Consider the following 17,812-nt stretch of genomic DNA (forward strand, 5'->3'; position numbering starts at 1 on the left):
GTAAAGTTGGTACTTATTACACACAAAAAAGCAACAGTTGAGCTGTCAAGTCTCTACCACACTGGAGGGGCTGTACCAAGAGTAAATGATGTCTATATGGATTCGAGTATGTCGATTTCATTGTATCGATTTATCAGTGGCTGGAATGCTTTTTAAATCATGAGGGATATCAAATGCATCACCCCAGCCTCATCTCTGCTAACATCTGAAGAGATCCAGTAGCCTCTGTAACAAAAGTAGGTCACCTTGGTTTTACGGAGCTTCAGATATATCACCATACGAATATGTCAAGGAATGCATTGCAACAGGTTACTGTTCTACACTTGGTCATGATCGGTCCCATTCCATCCGAAGTATTCAAACCCACCTTGCAAGATATACTGTGCATGTGTGGTAAGTGTCTCCACTCAGTGCAGCCCACTCTGCTAGTGTCAACAATGTCTGAATGGACGTAATTTATGCAGTCTACTAGTAACACAATCAATCGTGATAGAAGTTCAGCAACTTTCTGGTCATTACTAATACTCCACCAGGTGACAACAGTACAATTACGCGACTTTACAATACGCTATCACTGAAAGACAGCGGCAAGGTGCCACATTTACCAATCTAATCCCATTCCGACCAACACTACAAAGGTCACTGACAACGTCACACTTAGAAATTAAACGCCTCACAGTCATGCTTCATAGTAACATATTTTCTATAGATCTCACTTAAAACTGCAAGTACTCACTTAATAAACTGAAAATAACTGCACATTGTAAACAGGAGTAGAGTGATGTTATTGTGTCCACCAATCTGAGAGAACTAGACAGGAAATGCTGGGGAGATAAAGTCCGTCTGCAAAGTGAAAAGCGAGCAGATTTTGTGGTGAAAGAAGTCACCTTTCCCGGAAGAACGCTACAACTCCCGTAGAACAAGACCAAGAATCAGTTTCGCTGATAGCAGCTTAGAGCAGTGTGCAGAGATTACGCAGACTCTGTTCATATTCTTTTCTTGCTTTAGTATTACTGTTATCTCGTATCTTTATTCCATGTGAGGTTAAAGCACTTTGTGGAAAATTAACACCCCAGGCCCTGTTTGTGCGCTAACTGGGGCGGGGGTCGGTATAACTTTATAAAACACCGTGTAGTTGCTTCTTGTTTAATTTTGTACTCGGAAACATTTTCGCTAGAAGCTGCGGTTTTACGGTTATTCAAGAAGAACATAAACGAATGACCTTCAAATACCTCCTACCCCCGGGCTCACAACCTACTGGTGGAGATTTTTAGTGTGTTGTTCATCGCACTCTCTCCTACCATCATACAAAAATTTGCGACCACACTCATTTTTTTTTTTTTTTATAGTTTTCCTTCGTTGAATGGACTACACATGACAAAAGAGGTAAGATGTTGTGCAGAATGGAAAAATCGAGTCAGTGAGGGTTGCAACGAAGAAACTTGAAAGAAAATTTATGCACCGATTGACGAGTCTAGATACAAGATAGCGAGAAACGACCTTAAAGACCTGTAGACAACTCGCACAAAAGCGTGTGACGGACTCCATTCTCACCATTAGCCAATTCAATCTTCTCCACATCGACGGGAGGTGACACTCTAAACTTTTCTCCACATCCAGTCCAAGCCAACAATATATTGCATCAGTCCGATTCGCGCGATTTTTTCATCGTTGTTTTAGTAAACATATCTGACTTAGAGATATCTGTACACTATTACTCATATAGGATATTTATCTGTCGTCAGCTGTCAAAAAGGTTGCATGTGTTTTGGTATTATCGTCTGACATATTTTGTTTAAAGATGGATCAGAGAATTTGTTTCAAATTTTTGCTATAAGAACGGAATGGAGTGCAGCAAAGGCTTTGAAACGTTAAATGTTGCTTTTGTTGGGTCGACTATGTTTTACGAGTGGAGTAAGAGTTCTTAAGAAGGCCGTGAAGATGTTAAAGATGACGAACGCTCTACATGTCCCAGGACATCATCAACCGATCAAATCGTGGTGAAAGTGAAGCAAATGGTTAACGAGGAATTGTTGAACTTCGAACGAAAACAGTGACAGGTTACTCGGGCGTATTTAGAGGGAGTCAACGACGATGCAGAACTCCTGAAACATTAGTTTAGGTGTAAACTAACTCCCATTTGGATCGCCGAGAAAAAAAAATCGGGTTTGTGGCGAAACAATTCATGACTTTTGCATCATGCTAATGCACCTGTTCACAGTTCGTTGTTTGTTCGTGAATTTTAAGTGAAAAACAATGTTGTAATGCCTCGGCCCCTCCATATTCGCTAGACATGGCCTCTTGTGAGTTTCTGTTCCCAAAAATAAAGAAAATCTGTGGTTTTACAAGCACTAATAAGACCAAAAACATGCCGCTGAGAGAACTAAAAGCAGTACCAAAGATAGAATTCCAGAACTTTTTAGCGTATTTGAGACAAAAAAGAAAAAAGCTTGCATAAGTCTACAATAATTAACTTTGCGGGGGGATGTAGACGAACAAATCAAATTCTTTCCAATAAAGTGCTGTTGTTTTTTGAATACGCTTTATATTCTAAAAACATTAGGCTAGCATGAAAATTTATGATACGTGCCGAATGCCGAAATGGAAACCCTGATGTTCGCTAGCAACGTTACTGCCGACTAACCTATGCATTTACGATTTAAGACACTCTAACAGGTTCAGCTATGGCTGTAGATCTGAACGCTGATTATGGGGTGTGGGCGTATAATGTCGAGCAGAGTATGTTCGCAGTACTTTAATGAAATTTCAGGAAGTTGTTAATAATACGGATTGCAGCGCCAGAGGTGGACACATAAATCTGGTCGGTGCTTCTTACCAAATAGTAGGTTGATGTTAAAAGTGAAAAATAAGGAGGCATTTGAAATGTGGGTCTATTGTTTACTCGTCACAATTCTATAGAAAGGATGACTGATAACTCTGTAACTTCTGCGGCGCTTAAATAAAAATGTTGGGATGTTGACAGCAGTAAACACAAAAAAAATTCTATGTGGTTCGTGTAGCGAAAAATTTAAACTAGAGCTGAAGCAAGAGAACGTGGCACCTACCCGGAGGCTCATGGTCATCGTGACCCCCGGGTAAGTCCATTCCATTGTACCAGTTTAGATGAATACTGCACTGCTCCATATTTCAATTTCAGTAGAATAAAAGGGCTACACCAGAATATTAGGACCACAGGATATTCCTCGTTAACTAAAAAGATAGAGGTTTCGCCTGGTCGTTGCCGAAGTCTGTGTTCTCTTGCAGAGGACCTACCACTACAATTCGTGAGTAGTGCAACTCGCCAGAATGATCTATTCGATGACACACATTCAAAAAAGTTATGCAATGAGAACACAAAAATTTTCATCTTACCACGTTTATGAGCGTCCGTCAGACACCAACACAGCTGCTTACCTGCAACAAAGAAAGTACCATTTCAGTTCGTTTCACTGACAGACATAAAATGGTTAGTCTTACACGAGGTTGGTTATGAAAGAAAAACCTTCACTCATACAGTTTGGGGTTGTGCAGTTACATTTGGTGACCACATGCACCACCTGACGAAAACAGTGGAGCATTTAGAATGATCCGTAGCAGCGTTGTGCTACCTTTGGATCCTCCGACTGACTGGCGCCCCGATAGGGGACGTGAGTGCCGCACTGATTCGCTCGGTTTATTGCTTTGCGAGTGAGGAAAAAGGTGGGTTGGGAGTGATACACAAAGTACCCTCCGCCACACACTGGAAGGTGGCTTGCGGAGTGTAGAAGTAGATGTAAATACAGACTGAAACAATTTGGAAGATACTTTGAAAGATGTCCAGTATGGAACTTGGATCGACGTGTCCAGCACGCGCGTCCAGTGCACTTACAGTCCGGCCAGCTCTATGGGCTGTTGGGAAGTCTACAAGGCCTCCCGCACGTTACTTCACACCGTGAAGCAGCCGTGTCGTAACTGGTACGAGGCACGCCTCTGGAATTTGTTCTGCAGATATTCTCTGCTAGCCGCTACGGAGGGTGTGACTCTGCAGTCAGTGTCGTAGAATATATTGAGGTTTCTGACCGATCCGTGTACGGGCGGATTCATGGTAAGACTTCATGTGAACTAATGGTAAGACTTCTTGTGAACTATAATATCTCTAAATTTACGTCCACAGTATTTTCGCGAGATGTACGCAAGAGGAAGCAATACCTCGGTCGTCTGTTCTAGGATCGTACGCTCTCGGAACCACACGGTGATGCAAAAAGCCTCTCTTGCAGCTTCTGCCACTGTAGTTTGATGACTATCCCAATGAGCCCTCGCGCTTACTAAATGCACTCCCAAGCAAACGCGCTGTGTCACTCCTCTCTGATCCAGATCCCAGACTGACGAGCAGTTTTCAAATATTGGTAGATCGAGGATTTTGTAAGCTACCTCCTTTGTGGGGAGATTTCACTCGCTGAGGATTCTTCCAATGAATCTCAGTCTGGCATCTGCCTTACCTGAGACTAGTTTTATGAGGTAGTTCCACTTTAAACCCTTCCGTATGCGTACTCCAAGATAATTAATCGATATGACTGCTTTCAGTGATTGTTCTGAAAACATGTTATTAGACAATAAAGAATCTTTCTGTCAATTTATGACAAATACGTTAAATAATTTCGTTTATGTTGGGGTCAGTGCACAAACGCTCCACCACATACGGGTCTTCCAGCAGTTTGCTAGAATTTCCTAGCGCTGCGACTTATCTGACACAACAGCATCATCCGCGAAAAGCCTCTGGAACTTTCAACGTAATCCTCTAGGTCATTTATAGTTATTTGCAACAGGAATAGTCCTACTGCATTATCTTGCGACTAGCTCTAATTTACTTTTACGTCTGAAGATTTCACTTCGTCAAAGTTGACGTGCTATCTTCTGTTTGCTAATAACTCTTTAATCCTACACAACTGGTCTGATATTCCACACTATTACATTTTAACACTTTTTTTACGTTGCTTTCTTGTCTGCCTTTCAGTTCGCTTCAGATTTTGCACTTGGTTTTAAAATACGCTATGTGATCAGAAGTATCCGGACACCTGGCTGAAAATGACTTACAAGTTCGTGGCTCCCATCATCAGTAACGCTGGAATTCAGTACGGTGTTGGCCCACCCTTAGCCTTGATGACAGTTTCCACCCCAGCAGGCACACCTTCAATCAGGTGCTGGAAGGCTTCTTGGGGAATGGTAGGCCGTTCTTTATGCAGTGTTGCACTGAGGAGAGGTATCGCTGTCGGTCGGTGAGGCCTGGTACGAACTCGGCGTTCCAAAACATCCCAAAGGTGTTCCATAGGATAGAAATCAGGACTCTGTGCAGGCCAGCCCATTACAGGGACGTTATCGTCGTGTAACCACTCCGCCACAGGCCGTGCATTATGAACAAGTGCTCAATAGTGTTGAAAGATGCAGTCGCCATCACCTAATGATCTTCAACAATGGGAAGCAAGAAGGTGCTTAAAACATCAGTGTAGGCCTGTGCTGTGATAGTGCCACGCAAAACAACAAGGGGTGCAAGACCCCTCCATGAAAAACACGACCACACCATTACATCACCGCCTCCGAATTTTACTGTTGGCACAACCCACGTTGGCATAAGACATTCACCGGGCATTCACCATAGCAATACTCTGCCATCCCATCACTACATTGTCTACCGTTATTAGTCGCCCCACACAACGTTTTCCAGTGTTCAATCGTCCAAGGTTTAGGCTGCTTACACCAAAGGAGTCGTCGTTTGGATTTGACGGCGTGATGTATGGTTTATGAGCAGCCGCTCGATGGTGAAATCCAAGTTCCTTCACCTCCCGCCTAACTGTCATAGTACTTGCAGTGGATCCTGATGCAGTTTGGAATTCCTGTGTGATGGTGTGGAAAGATGTCTGCTTATTACACATTACTACCCTCTTCAACTGTCGGCGGTCTCTGTCAGTCAACAGACGAGGTCTGCCTATGCGATTTTGTGCTGTACGTGTCCCTTGACGTTTCTAATTCACTATCACAACGAACACAGTGGACCTAGCGATGTTTAGGAGTGTGGAAGTCTCGCGTACAGACGTATGACACAAGTGATACCCAATCACCTGACCACGTTCGAAGTTCTTGAGTTCCGTGGAGCGTCCCATTCTGCTCTCTCACGATGTTTAATGACTACTAAGGTCCCTGGATATTGAGTACCTGGCAGCAGGTGGCAGCACAATGCACTTAATATGAAAACGTATGTTTTGGGGGTGTCCGGATACTTTTGAGCACATAGTGGAACTTTGCGATAAGCTACAGACTTGAAACTTTCAACACGACTCGCAGCTTGATGCCAATGCGATGTTTACTCTTTTCGTGCCTGGTGCGTGATGGAGGGTACCACTGCTGTTTGACTCTTTTCCTGTTCCAGTTACGAACGTTTAGCGGGAAGAACGATTGCTGGTTAAGTCCCCGTGCGAGCTCGAATCTCTCTAATTTTTACCTTCACCGTCTTTTTGCGAAATATACGTAGGAGAAAGGAATTTACAGCTGTTAGTTCACTCAGGTGACAAAAAACTGAAATAAACCTGGAATTTGCCACACGTCTCTGTTGTAATATCATCAAAATGTTTAAAATCGACTGCAAAATTTCCCATATACAATACTAAAAAGCAGGATATATTTATTTAAGTAAAAACTCTAATACAAAACTTTTTAAAAAGGTTTAAAAGTATAAAATAATTTCTCCTAGCCCCATACAGTTTCCTAACCTCAAAGAGATAGTCTTGAAAATTTATGCTTGTGAATTTTTTAATAGCTCTGATAGTATTTGTAAAATTTAGAACGAAAAATGTGGGACGCATGCGATAGACGTGTACAGAGTGTAGCCGTCGTTGAGAAAAATCACTGTTCATATCATTTGCGGTTCAATAAAATTGTTATCGACTTTATCTACAGTATGCACGACACTTTTTCATTCGGAATTTTACAAGTATTGTCACAGCTATTACTAATTCACAAGCACAAATTTTCGGGGCTATCTCTATGGGGATTAGGAATCTGCATGGTGCTAGGAGAAATTATTTTATGCTTTTCAGTCCGCTTTAAAAACGTGTTATATTGAAAAAGTTCTTTAAATAATTATTTTTCATTAGGCTTAAATTTTAGTGATGCGATACTAAAAATACAGCACTGGTAATAATATTCAAAAATTTGTACCAACCTCCGATATTTAATTAAATTATTTGTAGGTACTAAGTAGGTATAGTCTAAGTTTAAAAATTATCTTCGAGAATAAAATAATGGGAATCAATAAAATAATATCATTGCGCGTAATTACTTACATTTACAGCAAACTAGTGCGTCGAGGGATCTGCTTATGACATCAATGAAAGTTTCTGTGGGTTACTGTTCATTTTGCTTACTGACATTTCTACACACATTCAGTGAGCGTCCTTAGAGCTTCGTAGCCAAAGATGGGTTATAAGATACGAGTAAAAGAAGAAACATCAGAAGACGAACCTTCTGATTACAAGCAATGTACTTCACAGGTGGCAGGCATGCAGTCTACTACAGAGCCACGCAGGTCGCCCAAAGTATGTCCTTACTTTAAGGCAGGCCTAATACATGTTTCTGTCACTTTTTGTCCTCACTGGAAAACACTGTTTTCACTATCCCCATGCCATCTCTCAGAGCTTGTCAGCTTGATTACTTTTCTTCCAGAGAAATCTGCCTCTGCATGTTTAAAAAATCCTCACAGGTAAATATGACTTTAGAGAAAAATATTTGTTTCGGTGTCTCGTGTAATCTCCCAGAGTTGGTCGGTTTAAATAATTTTCACCCTGTAGAGATGACTAGCGTGACATCCACCTCGTAACCGCATTCGAATTATGGAGCTCTGGTGCTGTTTACTCATTCTTACTCATTCGGTAGTTCCGGCTTAATGCGGGGATTAAAATGTTTGTTTGGGTTATTTTTCGCTCCCAGATCCATTCCTCCAGTGCTTGTTGGCGTATTTTCCGTATAGTCACTCCATGGGAGTGTAACTCCTCGCAATATGGCTTGAGGATTACTTTCTTCGGCATATCTTCCGGCTATTTCGTTTCCAGTGATGCATGAATGCCCTTTGACGCACACAAAGGTTTGTCGGTGTTGTCTGCTTGCTGCACAAACACATCACAACAGAGGGCGCCGAGGGTACGCTAGACTGGAGTCCAGTCTACTTTCTCCAGCGAGCAGCGGTACCGCGACCTGCATATACGACGACACTTGTGGACACCCCTGCTGGCCGCGCAGCGGCTTGAAAGCTGCGCGTTTCGTCTCACCGCTGTCTAGTAGACCACATCCTTCCTCGGTCACCTGGCAGCAATAGGATTCTTATTTTTTTTTATATACGTATATATCTATATGCGGTACGTGAAATTCAGACCTCAAATATCAATCTGAGAAGGACTTCTATGCATCTCTCAAAAATTATCCGGAAACTATACGTAGAAGTTTTACCAGCGTCTTTAATAGGCCTACCAAGAGACAGCAACATTAACACTAACACAACACAAGTACTTCAGTTACAGTAGAGGTTCAAAACTGTCCCCATTGACTTGCAAACAGAGGTTACACCGGTGGGTCACGTTCTGTCTAACACGTCAAAGACTGCGGGAAGGTACCAGCCGGAGTGGCCGAGCGGGTCTAGGCTTTTCAGTCTGGAAACGCGCGACTGCCATGTTCGAATCCTGCCTCGGGCATGGATGTGTGTAATCTCCTTAGGTTAGTTAGGTTTAAGTAGTTCTAAGTTCTAGGAGACTGATGTCCTCAGATTTTAAGTCCCGTAGTGCTCAGAGCCATTTGAACTGCGGGAGTGTCCTTGATTCTCATTGCTGCTGTTACTAGTCGGGCAACCAGATACTCTTCTAATTCAACAGCGGTTTTCTAAACAAGATTACACATCTCTTCACACGAAAGAGTCCAGACGCTTCAGATCAGGGTTCAAAAGGGTCCAAATGGCTCTGAGCACTCTGGGACTTAACTGCTGAGGTCATCAGTCCCCTAGACTTAGAACTACTTAAACCTACCTAAGGACATCACACACATTCATGCCAGAGGCAGGATTCTAACCTGCGACAGCAGCGCTCGCGCGGATCCAGACTGAAGCGCCTAGAACCGCTCGGCCACAGCGGCCGGCTGTACACGAGATTCTCATGAAGAATGTTCCAGACCGCCATGTGATAAGCGCCTTCCATATTCGTTCTCAGGCGACGGATCGCTTATGTCCAACGGTATAAGCTGTTTTTAATAATAGAACAGGCGCTCTAATCCGCAAGTTTTTAAACAGTTATTGAGAGGCCGACGAACTACCCGCGGTGGCGGCTTTTCTGTGTATTACATGGTTAAAAATTGCTTCAGAATGATGTAATTACTCGAGCTGGTCATTGACAGCTACAATAATGCAGCGGTGGTCGAGGGACGTCCGTCCCAAAATATTTGAAAATATTGTTAAAAAGCCAGTCACGTATTGCCTTGTTAAGAAAGATGTCTGGTAATCGCTGTACGCCCCAGGCTACATTTACTTCATTTCAAGTTGAAGAGAAATATTACTGAAAGTTAGGGAATTATGGCGTGATACCTATTTGCATGCAACAGCATGTTACCCAATCTGTTCCAAAACGCCGCGCATAAAAATGGGACTTCCCGGTGCTCATCGCTCCGGTTCTATTGGTGAAAGAAAAGTAGTCTCAAGTGTTTTAGATGGCCCTTGTGGTAGGGACCACTTGTATACCCAACAAAGGGAATATCTTAGTGTGACCATCCTACACTAGAGGGTCCAAACTACGAATATTACACACTTCTTCCCGCTTAGGTGAATGGAGCAAATCGGTTGGTTCTTTTTGCATTTTATGTGGTCTACAGTGAGCTGCATGGGACTTTTGCAGGCACCGTTAGTTCATGTACGGTTCCTCGGACAACCCCAGAAAAATGGCTTTTTATTATATTTTCACCATCACCAGCAGACCAAAACTCATCCGAGGTCGCAGACACGGCTATGCAAGCAAATGACTGTAATTTCTACCATGTATTTGTAAGATCCCGTTCTCCAACAATATTAAAATTTCCATCATATCTCCAACCGTTTTCAAGGTACAGGAGTTCAAAATTTATCCTGCTTATACACGAAAAATACGCACGTAAAAGCCAATGTGTGGAGAAATCGTACAGTAGTTTATAAAGTGACGTAGCACGGAGAAATATGCTGTAAATTGTTTCCGTTATTATCTGGGAACCACACGTTGTAGCACTGAAGCACACGCAAAATTTCTATACACGTAAAATTCGTTCTGTGGCATCAAATTAGTTTCGCGTTATTTCAATTTCACGTAAGTCAATTATCTAAATTTTACTGAGCAATGCATTTTTTCGTATGAGTAAGATGCCCTGCTGCAGCAGGGTAAAGAAAGGAAGCAGCGGAAAAAATGCTCCTATCGGAGCACGAAAGATGTGAAAATGTTTCTGTTTATTTTAAACGATTATGACTGAAAAGCGGGGCGCAGCTGCCGTAGCACCCTTAAAAATTTTGGTATGCGAACGTACCAGCGCTTTTCTATGTCAGAGAGAAGAAGACAGTGGCAGTGGCAAAGCGATGGAAAAGTAATAAATAATGGAAGACAGTAGACAGTGGTTGTGTTATAGAAAGAGCGAAGGAGACAATGTCTGTGTGACAGAGAGGGACACTATGGCAATGAAACAGAGCTGACAACAGCACAACAGTCCTAGGAAAAAAGTAAAGGAAGCAGTGCCAGTGGGAGAGCAATAAAGAGAAGCGGAAAGCGGAAGTGGGCGAGAGTCAGTGATAATGAGGGGCAGAGTGTACGACAGAGACAACGAAGAAGAAAGAGATAGTAAGAATGAGAAGAGACAGCAGCAGTGGGAAGATCTGAATGCTACAGTAGCAGCGAGAGAGGACAAGAGGGACATTGTAACTGGCTGTGGCACAGAAGACGAGTTGGGCTGAATGAGTGAGGGAGAATGGGCAAGTGGGAGTGGATGGGTATGAGTGACTTACAGCGATGGACTGGTGGGTGTGAGTGAGTTACAGTTGGGGGAGCTTGTGGGAGTTTGAAGTGAGCTGCATGTTAAAAATAGTGCAACAATGTTCACATGCCAAAATTTTTGAGAAAATTTTACAAGTGTCGACGAAAGTAGAATGAGGCAGCTGGTACGCCACATTTCAGCCAGAGAATAATAAATAAACAGGAACATATTCGCGTTTTTTGTGCTCCGACAGTAGTATATATCCGCTGGTATATGTAATAATAATAAGAAGAATCGCTTATACCGCTACTGATTTACTGAAATTCTTGACTTGTGTTTAGCTATGGACTTTATGGAATGAATTTATTAATGTGTTTGGTTGGTAGAAGTCTTATATTGAGAAGGAACATTCGTTATTGCGTATAAAAATATTTACGTCAAAGTGACAGAATGTTTATTCTTTGAAAGACATGCAGGATCCATGGAAGAGGAAATTTTTAGCAGTCATGGAAGTTCCGGTTTCTTCTCAGGCGGAGTACGAAGTCAGGCAACAGGAGAGAGTATTGAGGGCTAGTTAGGTGAAATAGTTAACACATTACCAGACCCCTTTGTGAAGCGTCAACTCAGATCGATAGCTGTAACTAGGCGCATCCAAGTTCGTAAGGGCTGTTAGTGAATTTCGATCAAACCACTCAGGATGAATTAAGGCGCATCGATAGTTGGTACACCACACTCTCCTTGCACTAGTTGATGGAGTACCACCCACAGCACGAAGAACCCGTTCTTCATTCTCAGGCGTTCGTACATCGCATGGTCTCCCACCATCTGCAATTCTCTCCTCAAATGAGCCTGTCTCTCGCAACCGGTGGGAGAGTCGTAGAAACTTTCTTGCACATCGTAACTGCTCCCAGGGCAACGTATAGCAGCCAAGTCTACGTGTGTGTCCGCATTTCCATCTGCTGCGCCTTAGATGTAGTGCACACTCATCATTTCAGAACCTCAATACACTGTCGGGATGTATTCTAATGGAAGTTCCTCTAAAACTGAACAAAGGCCAATCAGACAAATAAACAAATTCCGAGACTAACTGTAAACAAAAAAGTGAGTGAAAATGCAGGTTTGAGGTAAATTACAAGTCAGAAGTCACTATGGGAAATTCCTTTCATATCTCCATAACGAAGAATTTTCGGACCCGTATTCATATGAACCTTTCGTAACGTTTTTATGTGAACAATAAACCGCTAAAGTCTATGACATGTACTCCCTGTATTTCACAGATGTCAAAATCTCCGTCAAGTATAATTATATTTTATGATTCCAGGTACGCTGCTAAGTTTGATTGCTTTCATTTTTCAGTAGACCTATTTCAGCTGAATTGTCATCATCAGGGTATGACGGACCGTAAAGCGATATCGACTGTCAATTTTCTTGCTAATTCCGTTTCGTTGGTGTTACTTCATGGAGTCTGAGATTATATTCTTTATAGCTGTAACTTCGTGACAGCTTATTTGACAGACAGCACAACGGTACTCTATATCTGATCTAAATGGCTACTCTGCAACTCACACTTAAGTGCCTGGCAGAGGGTTCATCGAACCATGTTCACAATAATTCTCTATTATTCCACTCTTGAACAGCGCGCGGAAGAAACGAATGCCTCTATTTTCCCGTTCGAGCTCTGATTTCCCTTATTTTATTATGATGGTCGTTTCTCCCTGCGTAGGTCGGCGTCAACAAAATATTTTCGCGTTCGGAGGAGAAAGTTGGTTACTGAAATGTCGTGAGAGGATACCGTCGCAACGAAAAAGGCCTTTGTTTTAATTATTTCCATCTCAAATCCCGTATCATGTTGACATTCTCTCAGCTATGTCTCGATAATACAACACGTGCTGCCCTCTTTTGAACTTTCACGACATACTCTGTTAATCGTATCTGGTAAGGATCCCACACCGCGCAGCAGTACGCCAATAAAGGACGGACAATCGTCGTGCAGATAGTCGCTTTAGTACTTCTGTTTTATCTTCTAGAGTCTTCTGCCAATATAAATGTAATCCTTTGTTCGCCTACCTCATTACATTTTCTGTGTGTTCTTCCCAACGGATCTTTCTACTAGCGAGCGGTTGTATATTACAGCCAAGTATGGAAAACTCTGCATCAGAAAACTTTGAAAAGAACCTAATTGGCATACAGTCTGTTAAGGAAGACTTGCCTTTATTGTATTTTTATTTATCTGTAAACAAGGTGTTACGAAAATCCCGATATACAGAATATAATCTGAGAACTGCATAAAGTAATAAGTTAGAGAAGATGGTAACTAACTATTATTACTACAATAACGCCAACGGAACGCAACTAACAAGCAAATAGAGAACTACCGATATCACGTGCACGTCAAAACCATCAGATATAATCTGATGACAGTTCAACCGAAATAGGCCTACTGTAAAATAAAAACAATCATTTAGCAGCGTACTTCAAATTATAAAAATATAATTATACACTGTCGTTGAGAGACAACTTCTACGTAGCGGACCCAGAAGAATAAAAAAAAATCGTCAAGTAATTTGTGAAATCGTCAAGTAATCTGTTTCTAACAGAGCAGTTCCTCACAGATCATATGCAACTACGACGTCCTTAGATTCAGATATTGAATTACTAAGAGGCTAAAGAAGGACAAGAATTTAATTTTTTAAGGCACTTCGATCGCCACATTTCTTAATTGTAAGAATTACGTTTATCAGAGTCTTGAGAAAATCAACGAGTCTGAGTTCGTTGACGGCGCCTGTGTCCTAGGCCGGAGCGTTGAGTATTACCTTGAAGGTACTGGCAGATCAAATTTGTAAATTCTACTACCGTAGTACTCTGTGGTCAAACAAGTTGTAGATGTAACCGAGTTTGATGCAGTTCCTCTTCGTAACCAAAAACCAGCCATCACCGAGTTTCGCACATTCCTGTTCCCGAATAAAACTGTTTGCTTGAGTAGCAACCTCTGTCTCCCTTCCGTTCAACCTACTGTGTAGTATCTGCTTGCGCTTGCCTGAGACTGAGTCTTATCAGATGGAACGCTGTGGTTTCCTACCACAAGGCGTGTCCCGTCACAGCTGATTTATCCACTTCCTTCCTTGACTGTTGTCTTTACGCTCCTGTGATCGCTTTTCCACGTCCTATTTGCATTTTTTTCCCCAAGTAAGTTATCGAAATACCTAAGACGAGTAGAGAATGTCCACCAACCGTTAAAGAAGCATAGATGTGTAGGGTACTTAGTTTTGGTCTGATGGACATGCGTTCTACGTAGAGAACGATAGAGAAATGCAGAGGACTCCTCGACCGCAGTGCAATGCCCCTATTACTCCAACTTGGTTAAGCGCCTGCTGTTTATTTAGTCGTCCATATAGTCATTGGTTTCAGCTGCCTTAATTTTTAAAAAAAGTCACATATTTAATTGTTCTAATACTACATTATTACACGTGGTTTGTAAGAAAGTTCCGCCATTTGACAGTGAACTAGTGTTAATTATTTCACAAAATCATAATTTAGCCTTGTTGACATTGCAAAACGCAAGTTCAACTGAAAATCAGAAAAACGTACAGATAACACAGTGCAGAGCATAATACGAGGAACAAAAAGACATTGCGTATTTCAGAACACCACTTACATGTAACAAAATGTTTGGCCTTTATAAATGACATGTCATTGTCGAAACAACATATATCTGGCCTTCCAAACCAGTCACATATTACAGTATCTGAATACATTTCAAAGATGCATAATATGGCTGACATTGTGTGCAGTGAGTGAACATCAACAAACTGTAATGCGTATTTGACAGCCAGTACACTGATGTCCATACATCAACTGACGTCGTTAGGATCTGTCAATATAACGGCAGGGACCGTTACAAAGCAGTACCGCTGTGTGAGTTACGAAAGGAAAACGGGATTATAGCCAAATAAATAATCCCTTTTCCTTTTTCTGGTAACGCCTTTGGTAATCGAAAGATCGAGTCGTCTAACAGCGGTGCTACTTTGTAATGATCTCTGTCCTTGTTTTGACAAATGTTAACAACATCGGTGGATATGTGGACATGATTTGTGCAGAGCAATGTACTGACTGTGAAACTAGCATCACAATTTCTTAATCTTTATTGGCTGTACGCAATGTCAGTCATATCATGTATCTTTGAAGTGTATTCAAATACTGTGTAGTAGGAATGGTGTTGTGAATTATGCGAGGAAGACTGAATGGAAGATATGATCAGAAAAATAAAGCGCAAAATGTGGATTCATGTAAAGTGCGCAAGGGTGGGGAAATGAATGAAAAAGCTACACTGTAATGCTGCAAACACTGACGCAAGTACTAAAATATGTAACAGTTTCTTAATCATAGACCAGTACAGTCTTTTAAGCTCAGTGGCACAGTTTATAAGTGTACTACAATTTGTTAGTCCGGTAGTAGAAATTAGGAAACAAGATTCCTAATTCGGACCACTTGAAGACTTTTAGAAAATTAAGTTCAGTTTGTTTATTTATCCGACAATTTCCTGTCTTTAAATTATGAATCAAGAATAACACCAAACATTTGAAGATGGCATTGTTTAAATAACTGTATAACTTACTGATTAGGCTATACTACATAGTATCTCAATTTAGGGTAGTCTTCCCTATATCTTCTTGCATATGCTAACGTGCCTCACATCACTGCCTTGACTCTCGACGTCGGATTGTACACATCTTGAGGAAACACAGCCAAAATCTTTATTACAATATACAGTACGTCCGCAATCGGGGAGCTAATTCGTATCCATTGCTCTATTTTGTAAATTCGTTCGCTACTTGTAAAAGATCCGATACGCTGCAGTCACGTCTAAAGTAAGTTCGCCCATTTAATTGATTAGAATCGCTTTAATGGGAACATTTTAGGTTATTTAACGGGAGGTTCTGGACGAGAAGCAAAAAAAAAAAAAGGGGCGAGTTCTCGTAGCTATTTGTGAAACGCATAAAAATCGAAAATTCTTAAGTTAGAATGAATCCGAAGTGCCATAACTATGGGGTTTTGAAAAATGCGTAAAAAATTGGCAGCTCTATGAAAAACGTGTCAGTTTCTTGGCACGTTTTTTAAGTTCCAATGTTTAAAGAAAAATACCTAAAATTCGAATAAATAAAGCTGTGGCTAAGGACCTCTAAATTTAATTATCTTTCATTTTAAGAAAATCTAATGAATCGGTTTGTCTGTCGAGGGGTTTAGAGAGCTTCGCGCACTGTGATTTTGTTTCGAGAAAAACGCATTTGAAGTTTGGAGTAACCAAGAAACGATGTTTCAAGAATTACGGTTAATCTGCTAGTCGAGGACCACACAGGCCTGCTTCCCTTCCTCAGACATACCCTGCTTTTCCCAATCCGGTTTCTTCCTTATAACAAACTGAGACATTCCTTGCTCTGCGGCGGCCATGCGTCTCCTGCCAGACAACGTCGCCACGTTTTTGCAGCCCTTCCCTGTCACAATTCCCACGTCATTCATGGTCTTCACAATAAATGAAAAACTTTCGTTGAATATAAACGAGATGCGGGTGGTCTAACTATCACTTCCACGTAATTGTGTGCAGAGGAAATACGGCACGAGATATTCACGAATGTTGCAACCAATCGTATAGAAGAAAGGAAATGGATTTTAATATCAATTGAAACAATAAATTACTGCAACCGAACACATTCACTCCGCGTTTCAGTGCATCTTCATCAGAAGGATTTATGTCAATTAATTAACTAAGCCACAGACGCTTTGGATATACAACTTTTGTGTGCAGCCTATGGCACTGTCTGGCAGCACAAGACAAAAATTTGTTCGATACTTTCATTGTATGGGTGAACGGTAATTTAAGGGGAGGTCCTGGACGAGACCAATCAAAAAATGAAATTTTTAACATATGAAAGCATTTTAGAAGTTACAGCGTGTTGAACGGGACCGCGCGCCGACCGAAATATAGGCAGCTGTAGGTGTTGGATGAATTAGTTCAAGAAAAGATTCAACCAACAACGAATTTCTGTCTAATGAAGATTTGCTTCAAATACGAACCAGAGCCAAAACGCAAAATGACAACGAGAGTGTCGACGTGTGCATTTGAAATCTGGTACCAAAATATTTTCATTTTGGGGTCAAAAACAGTTTAAACAGCAGCATACACAAGATGTCCGGATGTTCCTGTTGCAAATTTCTAGGACTTGTAGGTGGGCAGTGGGTACATAATATTTTGGATGGGAACCATGTGCGAAAACGTACCGTTTCTGTTCTACGACGATTTCAATTCAGATGTTTAACTTATCAATTTATGCTTGAGGAATTGATTTAGATGTGAAGCAGTACAATTATTAGGTAACAATTCGAAAGGAAACATAAGGAAACGTCCATTTATTAGTTAGGCACATGTTTGTATAAAAACTTAAACATTACGTGTTTGCATTATTCTAGAACAAAAAAGAGCCCAGCATACTATATGTGCAGAACAGTAGTGATTCACTGCAACAGCGGCTAGATGTGGCGACCACCAACGTTCTGACGGAAACAGTACCTACGAAGCATCTTTTGGTACACACTCTCTACCCCATGTGGTGACTCTTCGGTTTCTAGTTCAACAGACGTGATGCGTTACGCACCTGAATTGAAACCGTCGTAGAACGCAAACGGTTAAGTTTCCTATTTCAAGTAATATGTACTCACTCCCGTCTACAAATCCTGTAAGTTTGTAACGGGAATTTCCGAACACCCTTTATATGCTGCTGTTTCAACAGTTTTTTTATCCCAAAATGAAAATGTTTCG

The 17,812-nt window shown here is 41.5% G+C and overlaps 1 protein-coding gene across 5 annotated transcripts in view; it reads right to left on the reverse strand.

Moving 5' to 3' along the window:
* The window catches only part of LOC126293313 (angiotensin-converting enzyme-like), a 270,653-nt gene that overhangs the window by 187,136 nt on the left and 65,705 nt on the right, over positions 1-17,812 (reverse strand). The window contains exon 1 of one of the 5 annotated variants that reach the window (XM_049986455.1): positions 3,373-3,409. The exons of the other annotated variants lie outside the window; for them this stretch is intronic. The gene's annotated coding sequence lies outside the window, so the exon portion shown is untranslated. Of the gene's footprint in view, positions 1-3,372; positions 3,410-17,812 lie in introns of those variants that run through there. 5 annotated transcript variants of the gene reach the window in all.

Source organism: Schistocerca gregaria, chromosome 10 (assembly GCF_023897955.1).
Source record: "Schistocerca gregaria isolate iqSchGreg1 chromosome 10, iqSchGreg1.2, whole genome shotgun sequence".
Classification (NCBI taxonomy): Eukaryota; Metazoa; Arthropoda; class Insecta; order Orthoptera; family Acrididae; genus Schistocerca; species Schistocerca gregaria.